Here is a 19932-nt window from a genome sequence, read left to right on the forward strand (position 1 = left end):
TAACTGTTACTACATAACTGTTACTACTCATAATGGTGCCTTTGTTAACAGGGAAGGACTGTATGGGTGTCTGTGCTCATTGGGCCGGACTGCGCACCGGGTGCAACCACTTCGTGGGAAGGCTCAGAGACCGAGAGGATCACCTCTCACCTGCTTCCCCCCAGAGTGCAGGACAGCGTGGGATGTGGGTCCCTGTGCCTCTCAGTTGAGGTGGGAGCTGGCACGTGAAACTGTGCTTTTCTTTGCCAGCCTCTCAGCTCCTGGGCCCTCACTGGGTGCTGGGTCTGACTTTTGAGGGCCCTGACCCAATCCCAGTCCACCACCAGGGCTTCCCGCTGCATCTCCCGTACCAATCTGTGTCCATGTCAGGGGCCAGTGTCTGCATCCACAGAAGGGGAGAAGGGTTCTCTTTTTTTCTAGTCCTGCTTTACCCCACCCCCAGGAAAAGATGGGCGGGTGACAAGGCTGGCATATGGTGGGGGAGGCAGGCTGGGCTGAGGGAGCACACCCAGCTTGCATGGGGAGCACCATGCCAGGTCTCCTCCTGATTATGTGACCTTTGTCTCCCCCAAGCCAGACTCACATGCACAACACTATACACACACAGGGGGAGACACAGGGCACTGAGTTTCAAATGTGTGGTCACACACCATACCGACCCAGACGGATGATATACACTTAAAAGACATAATCACCTACGTACACAGCCAGGCACATGCACCCCCAACACAAAAGTGCACAGAAGCAGCCACATTGACAGTCACAGGCGTTTGCAGACTCACATATGTGTACACACCCACGCACACTCAAACACACACACCCCCTCCTTGGCCTCTGCCCAGCCCAGGGAGGTGGGAGGAGCCCCATCCCTTTAGTGGGCAGGGAAGTAGGAAGGGTCATACCTGGATCCTGGGTTCTCTTGGCTGAGGCACGCACACCAGCTCTGAGCAGGTGCCTGTGCGAGCTTGAATACGTACACACTCATACCAGCTCCAGCCCTGAGTACCACCCTTCTGGCCCCCATCCCTGCAGGCCGGACAAAAGAGCTCATCGGTGAGGTTTGTGGTGAGGAGATGAGAAGGCTGGCAGGGAGCAGCTGCTGTCACCATGGCTACCAAGCTGACCCACTTCTCCTCCACCCAGCCTGGCCCACCCAGCCCAAGCAAGGGAGGAAAGGCAGCTTTGGGCAGGGGGGCCCTCTCCTGTCACACACAGTAAAGAATCTCTGAGGGTGTGGTGAGGGATGGGTTGAGCACCAGGCTAGTTCCTGCATAGAAAGGAAATAGCCAGACATTCTTTGAGGGCAGCAAGGTGCTCAGGAGATAGCCCCTGCAAAACCTAGCCCCTGGCCTCCCTCAGCTTTGGCGCCTCTGGCCCCAGGGACCTACGTGGGTCATGTGCCTACCCTGGACACATTCTCAGACACAGTCTTCACGGCAGGGCAGAGGGTGGGGCAGCCAGACCCAAAGCTCTGTCTACAACTCCAAGAGCTCAGGACACTGAAGGGCAAGATAGACCCAGAGCCGGTTGCACCCTGTGTCCTGCTCAGATCAAGGTTCCTGAGGGCAGGGCTTGTCCTCCCCATTTGAGCCAGGGGCTGCTGAAGACACGGCCATGCCTTCATTCCTCAGACAGAGCTACCATGTGTCTTTCCTCAGCCAGGGGGCTCCTGAGGACATGGCCATGTGTCTTCCCTCAGAACTGGGGAATATAGAGGAAGCACACAGCCTTCAGACAGCTCAGTTTTGTGAGATCACTCACAAGGCAGAATGAATCACTCCTGCAAGACAGCTTGCCATAGCTCCCTAATTCTTTCAGGAGAAGGTAAAAACCCCTCACACCAAGGCCCACAAGCCAAGTGAGCCAGATCGTCCCGTGCTCTTGCTCCGCTTCTGTATTCCAGCTGCACTTGCCTTTTTTCCATTCCTCAAAAGTGCCCTGGGTCTCCTGTCTGCCTGGAATGTTCTTCTCCAGCTGACCCCCACCCTCATGTTCTGATGCCCTCTGTTTCTCTGTGTGCTGCCTTTGCCTGGCTAATCCCTATTCATCGCTCAGTCCCAGTTGGAAGGTCATTTCCTAGGAGAGTCTTCCCAAAATGACTCCCCCTGTCATGCTCTCCCAGACTCTGTACTGTCCCTGCCCGTTATGGGTTAAATTCTCCCCCGGGGAAAGATATGTCGAGGTAGTAACCCCAGTACCTCAGAATCTGACCTTGTTTTGGAATAGGGTCATTGCAGATGTCATTAGTTACACCGAGGTCATGTTGGAGTAGGGTGGGTCTCTAATCCAATATGACTGGTGTCCTCATAAGAATGCAACCACATGAAGGGCGCCTGGGTGGCTCAGTTGGTTAAGCGTCCGACTTCAGCTCAGGTCACAATCTCCCGGTTCATGAGTTCGAGCCCCATTTCAGGCTCTGTGCTGACAGCTCAGAGCCTGGAGCCTTCTTTGGATTCTGTGTCTCCCTCTCTCTCTGCCCCTCCCCTACTCCTGCCCTGTCTCTGTCTCTCAAAAATAAATAAATGTTAGAATGCAACCACATGAAGGCAGAGACACACAGGGAGAATGCCACATGATGATGTGGGCAGAGTTTGGACTAATTCAGCAACAAACTGAAGAACACCAAGGATTGCCAGCGGTCACCAGAAGCTAGGAGAAAGCCACGGAACAGCATCTCCCTCAGCGGAACCAATCCTGCCACCTGCCTCCAGGACTGTTAGAGAATAAGTTTCTATTGTTTTAGGCCACCCAGTTTGTTATAGCTGCCCTAGGAAATTCATATACTGCTATTCTTAATTTGTTTAATGCCTGTCTCCCACACTCCACCTAAAACAGAAACCATATCTTCTTCACCCTGAACCTCCAGTGCCTGGCATAGACCTGGCTCTGTAAAAACGTGTTGAGGGCGCCTGGGTGGCTCAGTTGGTTGGGCGTCCGACTTTGGCTCAGGTCATGATCTCATGGTTTGTGAGTTTGAGCCCCGCGTCGGGGTCTGTGCTGACAGCTCGGAGCCTGGAGCCTGCTTCGGATTCTGTGTCTCCTTCTCTCTCTGCCCCTCCCCAACTTGTGCTCTGTCTCTCTATGTCTCTCAAAAGATAAATAATGTAAAAAAAAATTTTTTTTAATGTGTTGAAGGAATGAATGACAATCTCAAACAAATATTAAATTGACAATATTTATATCTGGATAGTAGAATTGTGAGTTATTTTTATTTTCTTCATGTGACATACCGTGTTTTTTTAAGTTCCCACTTTAGAAACTGTATTGATGCTATCATAAAGAAAAACTAAAATACATATTTTTCTTTTCAAAATATACATTAAAATAACAGTCATTTCCACCAGTATGTGTTTTGTGAAGAGGAAGAAGTTCTGCTATATGCTTGATAACTACTTTTTCATCGATTAATTGATTCCTCCTTGTGTCGCTAGAGTACTTTCTCGAGTCAGATTTACAGAGCTTGAGCTCTGGGGCCTTTTGGAGCATAGATTCCAGGTAGGAGGGGCCAGGCAAAGTGTGCATGCTTCACAGCCATCTCAACCATCCACCCCTTCTCATAGCTCCTGGGATCTGGCCAGATGTGCCACCTGTCACCTGATGGGGGCTGTTAGACTTGGCACTTAAGAACACCACCAGCCCTGGCTGAAGGCCATTCCCAAACAAAAGATCCTACCCTCAAACTTAAATATTTACACAAATCACTTGGGGATCTTGTTGAAATGCAGATTTCAATCCCATGGGTCCCCAGTGGAACCTGAGATTTTGCATTTCTAACAAGGTCTCAGGTGATACCCATGTTGCTGGTCTATGGGCGACCCAAGGCACTGAAAGTTAAAAATTAAATACTCTGGTTGTTCTTCAAGAGTGAATGCTTCAGGGGGTGCCTGGGTGGCTCAGTCAGTTAAGCGTCCGACTTTGGCTCAGGTCATGATCTTGTGGTCCATGGGTTCAAGCCCTGCGTTGGGCAGACAGCTCAGAGCCTGAAGCCTGCTTTGGATTCTGTGTCTCCCTCTCTCTCTCTGCTCCTCCCCCACTCATGCTTTCTCTCTCTCAAAAGTAAACATTAAAAAAAAAAAAGAGTGAATGCTTCAGGATGAGGAGACTAGAAAAGGCACATTGGGAAGTGCATTGCAGAATACCTCAAAAGATCGGCAGGATTAGGAGAGATAGAAGTGGCAGGAGAGAAATGGAAACTACCTGGGAAGGACCAGAGAGGAAGTGTTATGTTCACAGGATGGTGAATAGGGCAGTGCAGTTGGAACAGGAGGTAAGTACAATTGTGGAAGAGAAGGCTAAAAAGGTAGGCTTGGCACAGCCAGTGAAGGGCTCTGAATGCAGGGCTAAGAAGCTTGACTTTAATCCTGTAAGGAGTGAAATCTGACATGACTTAGATGTAATGTTTTACAGAGCTCAATCTGACACTGAGTGCAGAATCAGAAGAAAGCCTGACAGAAGGAAAAACAGTCAAAAAGCAGATAAGAAGACTGCACTGCTTCAGACAATGCAGATGGGAAGAGGAAAAGGGTGGCCAGGAGTCATGAGAAGGCTTGGGGCATTGCCTAGAGTTAGTGATGGGACGAAGTTGGGGAGAGGAAAAAACAGAATCCAAAGTGATTTATAGGAAGGGTAGAGACTGAGAGGTGCCATCAGCAAAGCTTGAGGTCCCAGAGGAAAACACTGGCTTAAGGGGAAGATGAGTCCCATCTTAGATGTGATGAGCCTGAGATAATACTGCAACTCCCACATAGAGGCATTGGGCAGGTAAGCAGATTCACTGGAGCTCAGGAGAGCAATGTAAGTGGGCAGGATTTGGATGCGTACCCTGAGGGGAAAAGTGGCATATGGAAAGGAAAGAGAATGCCCAGAGGGGAGTACAAAGTGAGCAAAGGGCGAGGGATAGGAGGAATATAGAATCCACTGAAGAAGGGAGTATCAGCAGAGAAGTCAGAGAAAATGCCACGAGTATACAGATGGCCAACCTGGAGGCCCTACCACACCGTCACATCAAAACCAAGGGAAGACTTGCCCAGCCAAGAATGTAGACGGGCAAGGAAAGTCTAGGCCTGCAAAAAAAAAAATCACAGCTTGAATAGAAAGCAGGATTTGGATTGGTGGAGAAGAGGACGGATTCCCTGGGGAATGTCTGGATTTCAGCACGACCCCAAGGGGCCTGGGGCTCCCAAGCACTTATTCCAGATCAGCCCTAGCACAGGAAGGACGATCCCCTCACCTGCAAACACACTTAGTGCTCACACCCCCAGAACCTACAGAACCCCTCCCCCACCCCGGAGCAGAGAAGGTGGGATAAGAGGTCTTTGGAGCAAAGCCTTATTGTGGGGATGCACATAATTTATCATCCAAATAAGACTTTTGAGAGTAAGCAGAGATGCTACCAACAATCACACCAGGACCACAGGTGTATATTAGGGTTGTCTCAGCCAAACACAGCCCTACTTTTAGCCTAGCCACAGCGGGGGGGAAGGGGGGAGAGGATGGTAGATCCTCCAAAATGCCCGTTTGATCCCTGTTCTCCCTTCCTAGATGGGGTGGCGGAATTGAGAGACAGGCGATAGGAGCAGGCAAGCTCATCCTCCGAGGCAGGGGCCCCAGCCAGAGCATGTTGGTGGATGGGGAAGATTTCGCTCCCCCCCCTCCCGGCAGCACCATGGACAGCGGCCGGTCCGCTCGCTCCCCTCCCCCTGGCCCCTGTTTCTCCAGGGCTGCAGCGAGGCCGATCAATATTTCATGGGGGAAGGGGCTCTGGTTACCAGCCCCGCGCCTAGCCGGAAGGCGCCACCCGCTCCCGCCGAGCTCTGGGGACCCTCCCCGGGAACCCAGCACACCCACGGCACGGCCCGGCTGGGGCAGGCGCCACCTTCAGGCACGCTCAGCATTCCCAGGCCCACTGCTCTGCGCCCCCGCCCCTGCCCGGGCACAAAGACCCGCGCGCACGCCACACGGCTTCCCGCGGCCACTCAGACACACCACGTATTCGGATGCGCGCTATACAAAGCCAGCGGCCACACAGAATAACAGGCACACACCGCACCCAGCAGCCAGCCACCTAGACACACAGCACACACACAATATGCCTCACAGACACGCACCACGTGGAGATGAGTTCACTACAGACCCACACGCACATCAGACGCCCTGCCACACATACGCAAACTCACATGCTGCACAAAAACTCCCTCACAGAGAACCTCGGATTTATCCCACGCAATACATTTACCACAGATGCACATATCACACGCTGTGTGCGCACACACGTACGACATGCGCTCAGAGTCCTTCAGATATATCGTTCAGAAGTACATCACCACGGAGAGCTACATGGATCTCACACACACACACACACACACACACACACACAGTCACACGCGCGTGCACACACACAGTATGCTGGAGAGCGACACTCATCACACACACACACACACACACACAGTCACACACGCACGCACACATGCACACACCATGCCAAAGAACTACATTCATCACACACACACACACACAGTATGCTGGAGAGCTACATTCATCACACACACACTGTCACATGTGCATGCATGCGCGTGCACACACACACATACACAGTATGCTGGAGAGCTACATTCATCACACACACACACACACACACACTTACTCTCTGTCACACACGCGCGCACACACACACACACACACACACACTATGCTTTCACAGAGACCCTCAGACATTCACCATGGATACAGGAGCACATGCCTCACACTACCCAGGCCCCCCACCCTCCTGGAGCCCAGGCCTGCCCCCCTGCTGTGGACATGGTTCTGGGGAAGAGTCAGGCGGGACCTCCACCCCTCCTGCCTGGCCCCAGTGTTGACTCCTGTGGATAAATTCTGTGTCCTCTGAGGACTCCCAGGGTTGCTGCCCAATCCCCGGGGGCAAGTAGGCAGCGGCACAAAGGGATGGGAAGGGGGTAACTGGGGAAAGGGAACCTTTGAGACCCCGAAGCCTCCTGGCTTTGTGGCCCCGGGGCCCCAAGCTCTGGGGCACCAGGCTCCAGGGATGGCCTTGCCCTCACTGGCACCTCCCACGGTGCGTGTCTGTGCTCCCTGGGACTCCTGCCCTCTGGGAGGCCCCGAGGTTTGTGTTGTGCCTGGGGACCAGGAGAACTGTGGAGTCTACAGCTCCTGCTCTCCCCAGGAGTGCCCACATGCTGCCTCAGAGATGAGGGGGCATCCTAGCGCCATCTAGACACCCCAACTCCAAGAGCCTCCCTCTCTCGTGGACTGAGGGAAGAGTGGCACAAATTCTGTCTGCAGAATAATCATGGCAGGATTTTCTGAAAGAATCTCAAGACGGGGCATGTGGTGAGGAGAGGGAAGCGGGCTGGCAGAGCAGGAAGAGACCCCTAAGTTTTCCAGGCAGGTGGAAGGCACCTTCAATATTACCCAGGTGAATAGTCCATGTCTCTGACATCCCCACACCACTTCCCAATTTTGCATTATCCACATAACACTGTGTGCCCTCTCAACAATTTCTGCCATACTCTTGTACTGCTCCTTATTTATTGCGCTGACATTGACACTTTGAACTTACACGCATTTATTATAAGTAGAAATTTTGTGTTACTACTATAAATGCAACTATTAATGCTTTTAATAAATAGAAAATGAAAGTACAATACCTACCGTAAAAGCAAAGCTGTATTACTAAATTTTAGTTACCTGGAGTTGCCAGTCAAGACCTCTTTGTTAAAAAGGGAAGGGCAGCAGTGTTGGCAAGTTGTTAAAGACATACTGGCACTTTCTCCCTGGGACAAATTTGGACTTGATGGAGTGGAAAGGGAACCAACTTTCTCACTATGAGAGCCAATGCTCTGTAATGACAGGTCTGCGAGCCACTGAAAGTCACCTCAGGTCTCACTGAAGGTGCTACTACCCACGGTGGGAAGCTCTAGGCTTGGGCACAGTGGCTAGCTGGAGCCCTGTTACCACAGTCCAATCTGGTAACAATAATCCTTAGAAATTGCTCAGTTCTTTCCCATTTACAAATTATCCTTAGAGCCACTATCTAGTATGAGCTGCGTACCGGGAATTATCATCCCATTTCCGAATGAGAAAATAGAGGCTCTAAAAGATTAAGAGATTTGTCCAGAATCACATAGCTGTACAGGGTTAAGTCCACGAGTGGGAGACCCTCAACTCTACCTGTCTCCATTTGTCTCATCTCTGGGATCCCTTGTTCTGGGCTGGCCCCTTGCTGGGCAGTGGGCAGGAGAGGGAGAATGGTAATCTTGTATTTGCCTGTGAGACCCTCACAATTCTGAAAGGCCAACAGGCAAGTGAGTAAGTAGTGGAAGGTGAGAACTTTTACTCTGGAGCCACACTGTGTGTCCCTAGCCATAAAAGTCACCTCTCTGAACCTGTTTCCTTGTCTGTAAAACGGGGATAATAATAGTGCCTATTTAATAGGGTGTGAGGATTCAATGAAATAATGCATGTGCATAGTGTTTGGCACAAAGTAAGGGCTCAAAAATGTTTATTACGAGGGAAGTACAAAGAATAGAATTAATTCAGATAAAAAATGGCTGACGGTGGGGAGCGGGGAGGTAGGCATGGCATGGTTCTTCATAGAGGAGAGGAAATGAGTTCCATCTTAGAGAATGAATATGATTTTGGTAGAACTATCCTGTCTGCTCCCACCCTCATCTTCCTCCAAAGACAAGTGAGAAAATTTTGGGTCTCATCTATCTATCTCTCTGCTCTGGCCTTTGAATGACAACTGACAGGCTCTTCAAAGCCTGCCCTAGCATTGCTGCCCCAGGAAAAGACACCCCTTTAAGTTACATGCCTGGGCTGTTTTCTCCAGGTGCTATCCAGATGGAAGGGTGGGGGCCAGGCACAGCCTGGTGCTCTAAGGATTCTAGCAGATGTCTTTTAAAAAGTACTTGCCCAGATAACAAAGACTCTCCCCACCACCACCTTTCCATAAGGGGGTCAAGAGCAACGTCTGCAAATCTGACTTTGAGATCCTTCCCAGCAGGCTGCAGTTGATTGGACCAGGGTGGGCACCTGACCAAATCTGAGCCAATCAGATCCTCTCATACGAGTTTGGATTTGGATCTGCCGAACCCTGGGTTCCCTCTCTGAATGTGGCGGGAACGCAGGACACAGTACAGGAACTATAGGTAGATAGAAAACTATAGTTTTTCCTGGTAAAGCAGGAAAAACCAGTCCGTGGAGAAAGAAAGCTAAAGGCGGCCAGCAAGGTGCAGAGAATGGCTGCTTCCATTTCTCCTGGCCTACAGCTTCTGCCTCTCAGAGGCTAACGATTTTTCTGCCCCTCAGTTCTCAGGAATCTCTTGTGTCCTGGTAATAAACCCTTCTTTATTACCGAAGCTGGCCTGAGTCGGTTTCTATATACAAGCAGAGACCCAATTAAGACGGGGGAGAAGCTGGGAGCTAAGAGGCACAAAGATGGACAATCCTGGAGGAAAAAAAAAAAAATCACTGTGCCTGCCCTGGATGAGCTCAGCTGACCGGGAGATGAGGAAGAGTCGACCTCTGTCGAGATGTAGACTCTGTACAGATGTGGCCAAGGGAGGGTGGGTTAGCTCTGTCCAGGAAGGGCCAGGAGGGTCCTCAGAGGCTTCACAGCAAAGGTGGCAGCTAAACCAGTTTTGAAGAGTGAAGGACGTTCTCTAGGGAGAGAAAGCTGGGGTGGGGAGGCATTACAGGCGGCGGGAACAGCAAGTGCAGAGGCACAGAGGCACAAAACAGCCTGACGTGTTACAGGAACTGCCAGCAGTTCAAAGTGTGGTGGGGGAGCAGGGAAGACGAAGCTGGAGAGGCCGGTCGGATACAGATCAGAAAGGGCTTTGAATTCTATGCTAAGAAGATGAGGCCTTTCCTGTCAGCAATAGGGAGCTATTGAAGTATTTTAAGTAGCAGGGGGTGACAGGGTCAGTTCTGTGCTTTAGAAAGATCGCTCTGGGGCCCCCACGAAGAAAGGACTGGAGAAGGCAGGCCTGAAGGCAGGGAGGCCAGTTAGGGTACTGCAGCAATGATTCATCTAGCCCTTTCATCCACTGAGCAGTTCACTGTGTACCTACTGGGTGCTGGGGCTGGGCAAAACAGGACCCCTGACCCCACGGAGTTCACAGGCCAGCAAGACAGAGAAACAAGGGAGAAGCAACTCAAGTGTCCTGAGTGTCCTGAAGAAGTATGAGGTCCCACGGAGGGGGGCGGTGTTCAGTTTCTGGTTGTTACGCTTCACTGTGGAAATGCTACAAGAGCTCGTATCTCTCTGAAGGATAAGTAGGAGTTAACAAGGCACTAGGAGGAGTGCATTCCGGGATGAAGGAACATGTGTGAAAGTCCTGCTGCTGGGAGAGAGGAGAATGGTACCAGATGATCGAAAAAGGTAGGCAAGGACCAGATCACACAGGGCCCTGTAGACTACATCAGAGTCTGGCTTTTATTCCAAGAAGTCTTAGAAGGGTCTTACACGGGGAAATGATACAGTCAAACATTTATCTTTAGAAGATCACTCTGGCCACAGTGTGAAAAATGAAACAAAGCGGGGCAAGAACAGAAACGTACAGAGCCCAGTCTAGGAGGCTATCGCTGCGGTTCAGGTGGGCACCGATGGTGGTCTGGGATGGGGCGGCGGGCAGGGAGAGAGACACAGGACAGCTAACACGATTGCTGAGGATGGCTGTGGGCTGTGGGGGTGAGGGAGAGGGAGGTGTCCAGGAGAACTTCCAGCTTTCCAGCTTGAGCAAGTGGGTGGATGGTGGCAGCAGAGATGAGCTGGGGATGTTGGAGGCAGAGCAGGTGCTGGCAGGCGGAGCTGGGGACCTGGGTTTGGACTCTAGGCTGATTGTGAGACATCTAAATGTGGTTAGACCTGCAGGGCTTGAGCCCAGAAGAGATCACTCAACTCAAGAGAGTAAAGAGATTACCGGGCAGTGGAGGAGAGGGCAGGGCAGCGAGACGAGAGCAGGGACAGCTGGGAGGAATCCTGGGGGCAGCAGGGCCTGGGGGCAAGAGTGACCAAGAGCTCTGAGCCTGGCAAGTGAGAACCACAAAATCCAAAGGTTAATTCCCTCAGCCCCAGGGGGCATCAGGCTTTGGCTCCCACTCTCCTGGCCAAGCATCGGGCCTCAGCACAGACACTTTCCAGCAGAGACAGCCCTCTTCTTCCTCCGAGTTACCTTCAGACTCGGCTCAGGGGACCCCTTCTCCTAGAAAAGACTTCCCTGGTCCGGGCATGCACTGTGCTGTCCAACAACCTGGGTTTGAATCCCAGTTCTGCCTCTTGATAGCTGTGTGACTTTGGCCAAATGTAACCTCACTTTCCTCATCTGTATAATGGCAATAATACTACCTACCTCATGGGGCTGTTTGAGGATGAGTACTTAGCAGAGAACCTAACACACAGTAAGCACTAAATAAATGTTACTATTATTAACATGCCGCCCACCTTGGGACAGTTAGTCATGCCCTCCACCTTACACCTCCTCCACTTGGGAACTATTTGTCAGTCTGTGTCTCTCCCGGCCTCTCCCTACCCCTACCCAATTTGTAGGGCTACGTACGATGGAGGGCCCAGTGCTAAAGGAAAATGTGGGACCCCTTGTTCAAAATTAAGAATTTCAAGACGGTGACAGTAAAACTGAGGGTGGGGTCCTTCTAACCCAGGGCTCCGTGCAACCAGACTCGTGAAGCCAGTCCTGTCCCCGCCCCCACCCAGCCCTGGGTCTGGCCTGGAGTAGACGTCAGTGCCATGCTACAAAGTAACATGCCAAATGACATTGGAATGGGTTCCATAATTTCCATCTGGAATTTCGTTTTATCCTTCCTATAGAAATAACATCAATCCAGTTTTATGGTTGAGGACATGGAGGTTGAGAGATGGGGTGTGCCTTGCCAGAAGTCACCTGCCTCGTGCAATGCAGAGCTAGGATGTGAACGTAGACCAGCTTGGTGCCGAAGCCCTGCCTCTTACCCTCTGGCTTCCTGGGGAGGTAGGGAGAACCTGGCCCCAAGGGGTGAACGTTGTCAACAAGGCCCAGGGGGGGAGGGAGCTGAAGGAACTGGGACTGGCCCCCTCCTGGGGAGAGCCACATAAACAACGAGCTCCCTGGGCACTAGGGCTGCTACACAGGGAAGGGAGTGTGAGAGGACAAAAGGTCACTCCTGAGAAGGCTCTGCCCGAGAGCCGCAGACCCTAGCCCACGCTCTCTGGACATGAAACCCTGCCTTCTTGCCTTAAAGCCCTTCAGGGGCTGCCACTGGCCTCAGGATAACTCCCAAGCCTTTAGTATCCTGCTGGACCAGGGAGGTCCGCCCTCTGCTACCTGTGCACTCTCTACCCTCTCTCCTCCACTTCTGTCCTCCCCTCCCCCATACCAGGCCCCACCTGCCATCACCCAGGCCTTAGCCCACACTGCTCCCTCTCCTCATCGCTGCTTCTTTGCCTCAACTCCTGGTCACTCTAGGCTCCCTGAATCTCTCCTTTTGACACACGATACAGGGGCAATCACCTGCCCTGGACCATCCTGGGCTAGAATGCAGGCTCCATGGAGGCAGGGCTGCTTGGCTCACAATGCTTGGTACATCAGGTGTCTGAAGGCACCCCTCTGCAACAGAGGCAGGAGGGTCCTGCACTCCTCCTCCCCTTCTCTCCACTCCCCCCTAGTCCTCTTTTTCTTGTCCAAGCATTTCGAGCTCAAGGTGGGAGAAGCTCAAACTTGCAAGGGGAAGAGAATCATCATAGAGTATCCTCCCCACACCCCACCTGCCAGGCCTGGGCTGGGTGTTGTACATCCAGTTACTGTATCTAATCCACAAGCACCTTCCAGATGGGGGTGGGCACTATGAATGTAAATTATTCCTATTTTCCAGAGGAGTCTGAGACCACCTGCCTGAAGTGGCAACAGAGCCTATAAGTGGAGAATGCAGGATTTGAACCCAGGTCTGTCTGATGCCCAAATACCTGGCATCCCCTCTGTCCCTATGACTCACTGTTTGGAGCCAGCTCCCTTCCAACCAGGGAGAGTTGTTTCTCACCCATGCCTTCAGTTCACACACACACCCAGGCAGCTCAGCTACCCTGTGAGATCAGCAAAACCCTAGTGCAGAAGGCAGCACCCCCATCAGTGAGAGGCCGATGTAGAAGTCACCCCTCCCCTGGGTCAACAAAATGCCAGTGTAGTAGAAATACCCCCCAGGTCAGCCAAACACTAATGGGGGAGACACCCCCACTGTCAGCAAAATGCTGGTACAGGAGGTATACCCTGCACCCCAAGTCAGCAAAAAGCCAGTGAGAGAGAAACTTCCTCACTCCTCTCTGCCCAGGGCCCATGACATGGGCTGGGGGTGCACAGAGTCCTCCAAGGTGGTGCTCTTGGGGTGGGGTAGGGGGAAGCAATGGGGCTGGGGCGGCAGCTGCCGGGGGGGAGGAGGCTGCAGCTGGGGAGCGGGGCAGACTCGGGTGAGAGTTCTCACATGGCACTAATGAAATCAACCACCAGCCTGCCCCCCCTTCCCCAGGGACCCTCCAGCCTCCAGCTGATGCAATGCCCAGGCCAGATAATTGTTTTCTTCCCTCCTTAAAGGGCCAGCTGCTGTTGCAGCTGCAGACATCACCCAGACCCCTGAAAGACCCCAGAGAGCGTAGCACCTGGTTAGGGATAGGGGGAGCCCAGAAAGTAGCGGCTTGGCCCAGGCTCTGCAGAGGAAAATCCAATTAATGCCCGAGACCAGAAACGTCTGTGAGCAAGGAGGGAGAGATGAGAGTTAAGACAGAGACAGCGCCTGGCCCACAACCACATGCCCTGAGGGAAGGGAACCTGGTCCCAGGCTGGGTCCCCAATACCTGGCTTCTTTCTGCCTGCCTGTCCCGTCAAGTCCTTGGCACAGGGGTTGCTAGTGAGTTCAGTAGTTCTCTCCCAAGCTTTCCTGAGTGCCAGGTACTATGCGAAGCAGTTCAAATCCACCATTTCATTCACTCCTCCCAGCAGAACTGGAAGGTGGGACTGTTTTACTGAAGGAGGCTCCGAGAGGGGAAGGGATTTCCTCAATAGCAGCCAGAAAGTGGCAGAGCTGGGTCTGAAGTCAAGTTTGCCTGACTCTGGACTTCATACCTTGCAGAAGGTCGAGTACGTGTGGAACCCCAGGGCTGGAGGTCCCTATGCCAGGCAGCCCAGCACTGAGGTCAGGAAGGAGGGTCTATGGGCCCTAAACAGGTTCAGAAGGGCACAGTGCTTGGTTTAAGCACAGATTTCACAGACCCCTTCCCCAGTCACCTCCCCCAACCCCCAACCAGAGAATGCCCCATTAGGCTGCCCACATGCCCCCAGGGACAGTTGGCAGCTGCCTGATTACAGACTAATTGGTGGCTGGCAGCAACTCTTGGGGGGTGGGGGGGTGGTGGTGGTGGCTAGTTAACCCTCTGGTGACCAGGCCTAGCCCAGAAAGGCCCTCTCCCCACCACTTCAGGCCCCAAACCCAAGGACCCTAGACTTAAGAAGGCATCATAGGCAGAGGACCGGACCAAAGGGGCATCAGGCTTCCTCTCCACACCCAGACAACATCCATGGGGCTAGAGGTAGACTCTGACATTCACCTAGGCTCCCCAGCCCCAAAGTGGCAGTGCCAGCCACCACCCCTTGTTCCCTGGCCTTGAGTATGGCATTGCCTACGCCATCAAGACCACAGAAGCTATGGGCGCTCCCTGGATTTCCAGGCCCAGAATACTGGGAAGAAACCCACTCCTCTGGGCTGGGTTATCCAGACAAGGGGATGTAGGCATGGGTCCAGGCAGCCTGGAGGCTAGCCAGTGAAGCTACCCTCCCCCTGAATGAACGAGTGTCCAGGTTGCCCACCAAGAGTCCTGCCAAGCCTCCCTGAACTCCCCACCATGGATTGACCAACTGCCTTTCCCAGTTTCCCAAAAGCCCCCTCTTCCCCTCCTAGGGCCGGAGTGAGCACTATCCCTTTCCTTTCATGGGCTGAGGGGGTTCTCTAGGCACCACAATGGTGTTTCATTGGGAGGAAAGAGTGGCTGCTTGTCAACCAGGGCACAGGCAGGAGGGAGAAAGCAGGCTGCCTTCCAGCTCCCTTTCCAGGAGAGATTTTAAGCACTTTCCAAAAATGCCATGCGAGGCAATGCTGTTGAAGACCATGGCCCCAGGTGCTCTGAGAATCAGCAAAGAACTCAAGACTCTGGGGTCCTCTACCCCATTTTCCAGGTTTCCTCAAACACCCCCCACGTTCCCCTCTCATACCTTAGCCCCCACCCCAGAGCCGTCAAACACACTCTGCTGATCCCCTGAGGCCCCGCCCCCCCCCGACCCTGCACACTCACATCCTTACGTGGCTCCTCACGGCCCGAGCCCCCCTCCCCCGCTGGTAGTCCCCCAGACCTCCGCAGCCCCCTCCCCACGTCCACTCCCAAGCGAGCAAGGCCTACTGACTTACCCGGAGGTGGGTCCAGGGTCCAGACAGGGAGGGGTCTCCGCCGGGCTTGGCGGCTCCACAAGGCGGGGCAGGTGCTGCCCCGGGACCCCGCCCCGCGGACCCGGCGGTGGGCGCGGCCCCGTCCCAGGCGGGCGGCGGACTCCGAGAGGGTAGGGGCGCGGGGCGGGGAGGGGCGGCGAAAGAGGCTCACGGGGGCATCGCCCGACACCGGGCCGGGCAGCTCCGCTCCGCCCGCCTGCGCTGCTGGCTCCGCAGCCGCCACGGTTCTCAGCCGCCGCCGGGTGCAAAGCCCAAGCCCCGGCCGGCGGGAGGCGAAGAGGGAGGCGGGGCCTGACGGGGGCGGGGCCTCGGCCGGCGGGTGGGGCCACGGGAGGGGCGGGGTTAATGGGGGCAGGGCCTTTGGTGGTGGGCGGAACCTAGGGAAATAGAGAGAGTCTGGGTTTGCCCAGTTGCAGGCCACCCAGGGTAACAAGACCAGCCTCTAAGGGTTTGGGGTCTAGAGGACGCCTCAAGCCTCTCCACGTCTCTCGGACACTCTGGCTTCATGACTTGTCCCCCTCTCCACCACCATTTATATCTGCACTTTTTCATCCTTCCTCCTCTTTGGGGAACCTCGCAGGACATCACTGGCACCATGGTACCGCTACTCCCTGCTGGACCAGATCCAGGAAAGTCAGATGGTGGGAGATGAGGAAATGACTTACAAACTCAAATGCAATGTATAGGTGGAAAAACTGAAGCCTAGAGAGGAGAAAAACCTTGCGCAAGTGCCTGCTGTGAGGAAAAAAACTTTCTGTGACCGGAAAATGTGGAAGACCTGAAGCTGGATCCCACAACTGGCCAGAGGGGAAGCCAGGACTCAATTCCATTCACATATTAATTAAGCTTTGTTATCGTCTAATCTACATCACGCCTAGAACTAGGGCCCGTGTTGTAGCATGAATGCTCTGGAGCAGCAGGGACATTAGATTGGAGGGACAAGACAGAGACCAGGGAAACGGCTGGAACAATGGTAGAGGTGAAGGGTGGGGAGAGCAGAGCCTGTGATGATGTGGGAGAGGAGGGAGAAATTGAGGTTCCCCTGTGCTCTTCCCATGCTCCCTATCACAGAGACATGGAAACCAGGGGCTCCCTTTGGAATCATGGTCCCTTTGCACATTTGATGACAACTTAGACAAATGTGCAAATGTATGCTTTGCAGATAATTTTAGAGACTCCAGGGACAAAGGATTGGGTGGAGGGTTGATTCTTAAGTGCATATAGAAGAATAAACATGCAGGAATAAAAAAAAAATCTAGAGAAAAAGGAATGGAAAGAGATTTCGCCTTACCTGATGTTAAAACATAAAGTCAATGTACTTAAAGCAGTATGGTATTGAAGCAGGACTACACGAATCAGTGAAGCAAAATGGGGTAGAGGAATGGATTCAACTCCACAAAGGAATTCGGGTATGACAAAGATGGCACTTCAGGTAAATGGAGGAAATAGGCCTTTCAACAAATGGGTGAAATAACTGGCAAGTCATTTGAGGAAATGAGAGAAAGCTGTGTCCTTACCTTACACTGAAGTAAATTCCAGGTGAAGAGCATATTTATATAACAACACCAAATGTACCAGAAGAAAGCATGAATGGATGTTTTAATAATCCTAGAGACGGAGAAGACTTTCCTAAGCATGGTGAAAGCTAGAGGCCAAAGGAAAAATACCGATAAACTTTAAAACTTCTACGGAGAAGACGATAGACACTATAAAAACTTCTATAGAGAAGAAGTTATCATACTCAAGTTTGAGAGACAAATGACAGACTGGAGACCCTAAATCCCAGCTGCCCTCTACTACTGTCCCCTGAGAAACGGGTGAGCAGAAGGGACGGCGGCGTCTGTGAGAGGGCCAAGCACATTGCGGAGGCTCCTCCCACAGCGCCCTGGCCAGCGCCCACCTGTTCAGGGGCCGGGAAGCCCCGGAAATCCCAGCCGGGCCATCTGGGTCCACAGCAGGTGCTTATAGCACAGCAGAGCCAGAGTCAGCCCCGATGTTGCTCACCACTTCCCTCGTGTGGCCATCCTGGGAACTGTAATCCTGTAATCCAAGGTTCCAGTTCGTGCAGCTCTCAGACGTTAAGGTGGGATTTTTTTTTTTTTTAAGATTTTATTTTTAAGTAATCTCTGCACCCAGGGTGGGGCTTGAAATTACAACCCAGAGATCAAGAGTCGCACGCTTCACCGACTGAGCCACTCAGGTGCCCCATGCGATCTTTTTTTCTTAAAATAAATAACAGCTAAATTTTTGAGGAAGCTAACAATGTTCTAGGCATTGTACCAAACACTTAACATACAGCATTTCATTAACGCTCAAAGCTGCTCTTCTACGTCCACTTTATTATCACCTCCATTTCACATATGAAGAAACAGGATTTGAGGAGAAGTGACTTGTCCAAATTCGAAGTAGCAGCATCAGGATTCAAAGCCTGACTCTTGGTCCCACTCTTGATATGAGAAAGCCAAGGCCTTGGAAGAATTCAACGAAACAAAGTTTTTTGAAGTTAACCTTGAGCCAGGCTTTGTCCCAGGTGCTGAGGATTCAGTTGAGAAAAACAGTCATTAGGGGAGACAGGCAGAGAAACATTTCTGACACAGTGAATCCTGGGAACAGTCAAGGCCCTGTTAACCACGGGGGAGAGAGAAGAGGTGCAGGCCCTTGAAGCTGAGTCCTGTGGAGTTTGAGAGAGGGGTGAAGGAGTGGGGCAACACTTACAAGTCTGGGTGGAGGATGAGTGGAACTTAAGGGAGGAGCAGTGGTCTGAGTCTGACTCTGGGGTAGGTTAGAGATGAGGCTGGACAAATATACTAGGGCCAAGTTTGAGTTTGGGCAAGAAGATTTTGAGAACTTTTCTATGGTTCCATAGACTTGGTCTAGGGGTCACCTGCTGTGCTGACCCAACCTGCCTCTTTCCTCCCAGATAGTCCCCACCTGAGCTCAGGGTACCAGTTGCTTAAGTCAGAAGCCTGGGAGTCACCCTTGACTCCTCCCTCGTCCTCACCTCCATCCAGTTCATTATCAGGGCCTGCGCAGTCTACCTTTTAAATACTCCCCAGGTTCATTTGCTGCTATCCGTCCCCCATGGCCGCTCCCCTCGTCCACACTGCCCTCCTCTCTCTCCTGAATCCACTGCTGGCAGTGACTTGGTGTGGAGGCCTCAACATCTCCAAACTTTCACACAAGAGAAAGCCTTCTAAAACAAATCTGTCCACATCTACTCTCCTACTGAAAACCCTTTTCATTGACCCATTCAACAAACATCAAGCGAGCGTTTGTTACATGTTAAATACTGAGGACACGACAATGAGAAAAACAGAGAATTTAAAGTCTGTTAGGAGGGCAGACGTCAATCAAATGACTCCCACACCAAAATAATACATCATTACAAACTGGAATATGTGCCCTAGGAGGGCCTGACCTAGTAAGGGAGGTGCTAGAATGCTCCCCAAGGTACTTCATCTCAAGTGAATAGCAACCAGAGCAGAGTCAAGGATAGGGTAAGAGCTTATGCAAAAAAGCTTCTCTGAGTCTCAGTTTCCTCATCTGTACCATGGGGCTATTTATAGTTGTGAGGATTAAGTGAGTGAATATATAGAAAGTCCTTAGAACAGGTCTTAGGACATGATAAATTTTCCGTGTTAGCTATAGTAACAATAATTATTATTTAAATTTGCTTTAAGTAGAGAGCCAATGACGGTTTATCAGCAAAGGAGTTAAATCATAAAGAAGTATTTTTTAACGGTCATTCTTGCTGCAGTGAGGAGCATGGTTTGGAACAAGGAAAGAGCAGATTGGGGGGGTTAATGAGGGTGATTTTGCAGGGGCCCACTGAGAGCTGTGGGGCATTTAAACCAAGGAGGCAGAGAGCATTTCGAGACATTTTGTGATTCGGGTGGGCGAAACCACTGGCCTTGGTGTTTCGTGGTAGGAGGCTGCGGGAGGTGGCAAGGGGCTCCCAACATCTCGGCCCTAGCAACAGGGTGGGTGGTGATGTTCTTCACCAGATTGGGAAAGCTTGGAGGAGGACCAGGACTGGGGGAGGTTCTGAGGCCAGTTATGGATGTGTTCAGGCACAGGCACTGTGGGGCGTCCTAGATACGGGATGCAGAAGCAGCTGATTGGGTCTGGAGTCCAGGGAAGAAATAGTGGCTGCAGACACAAAATTGAGATTGTTGGCAAATACTTGAAAATTCGACCTCAATCATCCCATCTGTAAAATGGTAGGAGGAAGGAGATAGCTAGGTGATTTTTTTTCTTTAAAGGTTTTATTTATTTTTGAGAGAGAGAGCGAGCGCACTCAGGGGAGGGGCAGAGAGAGAGGGAGACAGAGGATCCGAAGCAGGCTCTGTGCTGGCAGCAGAGAACCCAGACTGGGGCTTGAACTCATGAACTGTGAGATCATGACCTGAGCTGAAGTTAGATGCTTAA

General features: G+C 52.2%; 1 protein-coding gene across 2 annotated transcripts in view; it reads right to left on the minus strand.

Moving 5' to 3' along the window:
• The window catches only part of RIMS3 (regulating synaptic membrane exocytosis 3), a 40535-nt gene extending 24981 nt beyond the window's left edge, over window positions 1-15554 (minus strand). For both annotated transcript variants that reach the window (XM_030326560.1, XM_030326565.1), the window contains exon 1: window positions 15466-15554. The gene's annotated coding sequence lies outside the window, so the exon portion shown is untranslated. The remainder of the gene's footprint in view (window positions 1-15465) is intronic.
• Window positions 15555-19932: the final 4378 nt, after the last annotated feature.

Source organism: Lynx canadensis, chromosome C1 (genome assembly GCF_007474595.2).
Source record: "Lynx canadensis isolate LIC74 chromosome C1, mLynCan4.pri.v2, whole genome shotgun sequence".
Taxonomy (NCBI): Eukaryota; Metazoa; Chordata; class Mammalia; order Carnivora; family Felidae; genus Lynx; species Lynx canadensis.